This window comes from Meriones unguiculatus, chromosome 11 (assembly GCF_030254825.1).
Source record: "Meriones unguiculatus strain TT.TT164.6M chromosome 11, Bangor_MerUng_6.1, whole genome shotgun sequence".
NCBI lineage: Eukaryota > Metazoa > Chordata > Mammalia > Rodentia > Muridae > Meriones > Meriones unguiculatus.
Genome location: NC_083359.1, coordinates 42,224,964 through 42,229,681, shown reverse-complemented (window position 1 = coordinate 42,229,681; position 4,718 = coordinate 42,224,964). Strand labels below are relative to the sequence as shown.

General features: G+C 41.8%; 1 long non-coding RNA gene across 1 annotated transcript; it reads left to right on the top strand.

Moving 5' to 3' along the window:
- The first annotated feature begins 63 nt into the window (after nucleotides 1-63).
- On the top strand, nucleotides 64-2,491 carry LOC132646344 (uncharacterized). Its single transcript, XR_009584525.1, has 3 exons — nucleotides 64-199; nucleotides 726-774; nucleotides 2,363-2,491. It is a non-coding gene; the product is annotated as an uncharacterized LOC132646344 (long non-coding RNA).
- Nucleotides 2,492-4,718: the final 2,227 nt, after the last annotated feature.

The window sequence follows — 4,718 nt, the reverse complement described above, 5'->3', positions numbered from 1 at the left end:
CCCACGCGAGCCGTGCAGGCGGGAGGCACGTGGTTACGCTGACCCTGCCTTCCAGCGCTGCTTCGGGACTTGACCGGAGAGGTGGGTCAACAGAAGCCAGCTGTTTGTTGGTCCAGAGTGGTGGCTCGAGCCTACCGTCCCAGCACTCGGCAGCAGGGGCTTGAGGGTCCGGGGGAGGCCCTGAGGCCGGGGAATTGCGGTGAGTTCAAGGGCAACCTGAGCTACAGTGGGAGAGTTTGCCAAAAAACAAAGCACCACAGGGCTGCGGATGTAAGTCGTCGGGAAAGAATTACTAGATTCTTAACACCGAAAAAGAGAAAGAAAGAAGAAAATTAATGAGCGTTTTACAGTGACATCGGTTTCTTGCTTAATCCTCCCATATCTGCTCAGAGATGGAAGATCCAGGTTGTAAATCTTGACATATACCCCGTGACCGGTCGGCACGTTAGCCAGCCCTAAGCAGTTCAAACGCTCACCCTGACTCCCAGTCTCTGTTCACCTCTGCTAAGAGTCCCTATCAGTCTCCTTTGTGGACCTTGGTTGTTACACAAATGGCTCAGAGTAAATAGTGATATAGCCAGTCCTAGTCACAGCACCCAGATTGGTTGTCTAGGAACTGCCAGATCTGATGCCCCCTTCTGGGCTCCACTGGCACATGCACATAATTCAAAATAAAGATAAACTTTTCCCCTTTTTTTCACCTTTTTAACATCTTGCTTATGCAGCCCACTCTGGCCTGGAGCGCAAGCTCTTCGTACATCACACTACCCTGAGGTAAGACCGCTTCTGGGTAGTTATTCCTATATAGTTGTATATTTTAAATACCTTCAAGGCCCCCAAAAAAAGCATAAATAGAAAGATCACTGCATCACAGTAAAAGATACTCCTATCATATGAAAATTATTGGAGAGTTCAGTGAGAGTTTTGCTTTCTTTAAAAACATAGGAATGTTATGTGAGTATGTTTGTTTTAATCCCAGGTGTGGGCTATAGGGCTGCTTCAGATTTTCTACAGGAGCCGACTATGAGTTGCCTCATGCTCTAGCAACTACATGATTTTTTTTCCAGCTGAGGATAGTTTATGTTTGGAATTCTGGAGACGCTTCAGAGAGTGTATAATTCCAGGGCCCAGAGAGGCATGGTGGCTGCTGCTCCCCCTGCTGCTGTTGCTGTTTGCTGGATTACTGGGTGAAGATATCCTGATGACAAAGATCAAATCTGGTTCAAGGAACTCGATGGCCCTAATAAGCAGGAAATAGTTAACAATATCAACGCCCGTTTTCCTCCTACCTAGTGTTACGGGGTTGGAAGGGATGGGCGTAGTGAGGTAGGAAAAAGAACCCAGTAAAGTAGCCAAATGTCCGGCTACAGGGGAATGTTGGAATGAGTTCCTTTAGTAAGTCTGACCAGATCAGGCTAAAAACCAAAATGATCACTCAGGCTTCACATTTCCAAGTTGAAACTAAATTATTTATCTTAACATTCAGAAAAATAATATGCAGGAATAGCCAAATTTCCCAAACACACAGTGACCCGTCCCGCAGGTCTGTCACTGGAGATCCTGAATGGGGGAGTGGGAATGAAAAAGAGGACAAGGGCTTGAGAAATGAAGACCAGGACAGTATCTCTGATCAAAGTCTCCGTTTATTTGAGTTTTCCAATCAATTATATAGGCAGGGCGAAAGGAATGTAATTGCCTTTGGCAGGGTTACTAAGTGACTAGAAATCACAGGAGGGCCCACCAAGATGTGCTAATAATGGTAATTTGGAAAGTTCCTCAGAAGAGTTACTTAGGAAGCCCTGAGGGAGAGGAGGATTTAAGGTATTTCAGGAAGATGATCTTATCGAAAGCCCCAGGTCATCCAGGAATGCACTAATATATCCGGGCAGTAGTCCGGTCAAGCCAGATGCCAGAATTTAGGGGGCAGCAAGGTGCCAGAAGGCCGACAACACAGGTTTCAATTAACAAGATATAAATGTTTTCTTGGCCTTAATCCTTACACAAGATAGAACTTAGAAGAAATTGATGTTAACCAGTTCTTTTTTATTTTATAATTTTTATTTATTTATTTATTTTTGAGACAGAGTTTCTCTGTGTAGCTTTGGGTGTCCTGGACTCACTTTGTAGACCAGGCTGGCCTTGAACTTACAGAGATCTGCCTACCCCTTCCTCCCTGAGTGCTGGGGTGAAAAGCCATGTATCACCATGCCCGGCTTTTTTTTTTTTTTTTTTCTTCTAGTGTGGCTATTTATATTTTTTTTAGCCTGTCCCCCTTTTAAGAAAAGTTGCTTTGAAATGAATCCATAATGAACTGTATACATTTATTTATTTATTTATTTATCTTTTTTTTTTTTTTTTTCAGACAGGGTTTCTCTATATAACCCAAGCAGTCCTGGAACTCATGTATATAGACCAGGATGGCTTCAAACATCTCAGGGATCTTCCTGCCTCTACCTCCTGAATGCTGGAATTAAATGCATGTGTCACCTCACCCCAGGCTGTTTTTTGTTGTTGTTATTGTTGTTGTTTTTTAAGATTTATTTTCTGTGTACGAGTGTTTTTCCTCAATGTTTATATGTGCACTATAAAATTATGGCTTTTCTATGCCTGCCCTAGCTCCCAAATAATGACACGATTATATTTATTAATAAACTACAAGCATGATAGCTGAGCAGATAATACTCATCTATTCTAACTCAACTATGCTGGCCCGGCCTACTTCCCAGCCAGTCCTCATCCTAATTCCCTCATGGAAGTTCACTATCTCCCTCCTCCCTGTTCACTATCTGCTCTCCACCTGGGACCACCTGGGACCCCCTCACTGGGATCAGAAGTCCCGCCTTATCAAATCCTGGCCAATAGCTGTCCAGCTCTTATATTTATTTATTTATTTATTATTTATACAGCATTCTGCCTGCATGAGTACCTGCAGGCCAGAAGGGGACACCAGATCTCATTGCAGATGGTTGTGAGCCTCCATGTGGTTCCTGGGGATTGAACTCAGGACCTTTGTAAGAACAGCCATTGCTCTTAACCTCTGAGCCATCTCTCCAACCTGGCTGTTCAGCTCCTTATTAACCAATCAGATGTGATGGAGATCAACACAACATTGAGATGCTTCATAGGAGATGCTTCATAGAAATGACAATGCCAACATCCAGACTTTAACCAGATCGCTGGGTATAAAAATCATCATCTGAGGCCTGGAGAGATGGCTCAAAGGTTAAGAGCGCTGTCTGCTCTTCCAGAGGTCCTGAGTTCACTTCCCAGCAACCACATGGTGGCTCACAACCATCTATAATGGGATCTGGTGCCTTCTTCTGGTATCCAGGCAGAACACTGTAGACGTAATAAATAAATAAATAAATAATCATCATCTGAATACACAGTGAACAAAACATCCTTCAAGATCTCCCCCTTTAGTCCAACAAAAGGCTCTTTCTCTTACATTAATGAACTATAGACAATAAAAACAATTACAAAAACTACCAGGGCATACTTACATTCACAATGTCCATCCAGTCCATTTGTATTTGGCAACCTTAGAGATCTATCCTATCTTGGTGAGTTCATAGTTTTGAACTCAAAACATGTTCTATCATAACGTGCACTTATCGACCTAAAAATATCTTCCTAGACCTTAAAAATATTTTCTTAAATCCTAAATAACTTAAGCTTAATTGTGAGACTATAACTATCTAGTCTTCAATCCCATCAGAGAGCTGAGAAGGATAAACATTACCAGAGTAGACAAGAAGTGCAGGGTAAACCGCTTCCAAAACGCTAGAAATGACAGAGCAGCTGGCTAGACAGTCACCCAAGGTTCCTCTGCAACACAGGGGCATCACCTTTGGCCTTCTGGTCTAGTATATGACAGACTTTTATGAGAAGTAGGAAGTATGAAGGACTTGCATAACTTGTCCTGGCAAAGTCGGCTTCCGGTTTGGTCAGCATACCGTCAGCAGTTTGAGCAAGGGCAGTTTCTTGCCCAATGCTTAGCTTGCCACATAAGAAGGAAACTCCATATGGAGGGTCTTGGATGCCCTTCTCCTCTTCCTCTTTCTTCTCCTTCTTCTTTCTTCTCCTTCTCCTCCTTCTTCTCCTCCTCCTTCTCCTCCTCCTCCTTCTTTCTTCTTCTTTTCTTCTTTGTAGAATGAGGGTGCTGCCAGGAGCTGACATGCCTGTCAAAAAAAGCCTTTTACTAATAACACATCTTTAAATGCCATATTCTGTAGATCTCTGAGGTTTTTGAGGACCATCTCTCTATCATAATAGTTTATTTGACTAGGCAAACACTTGTTTCTAGCTATTTACTATCTGTTCAACCTTAAAAACCTCTATGGGAAGCTAAATAAGGCTTATTTTTGTAAATAACTAAACTAGTACCTAACATGACCATAAATTTTAATATTAATTTGTATTTCTTAATTATCCTAAACAGTTTGCAATAGCAGCTTTCAAGAACTAGAATTTCATATATTTTGGAATGAGTTGCATAGGTACAATACCTTATATAATACTTAAAACACATATACAGTATGTTGCAACAAAAATAGCCTTAAATTTGTATCAATATAAAAGACCAAAACCATTGTAAAATTGCTGGCTTATTGAAAGCTCTTTAGTTTAAAAGTAGATTCAATAATATCCTATCGTTCCTATAGCCCCATTTTAATTCATCCCTCCTCCCCATTTTATTCCTTAACATTAGATAGGAG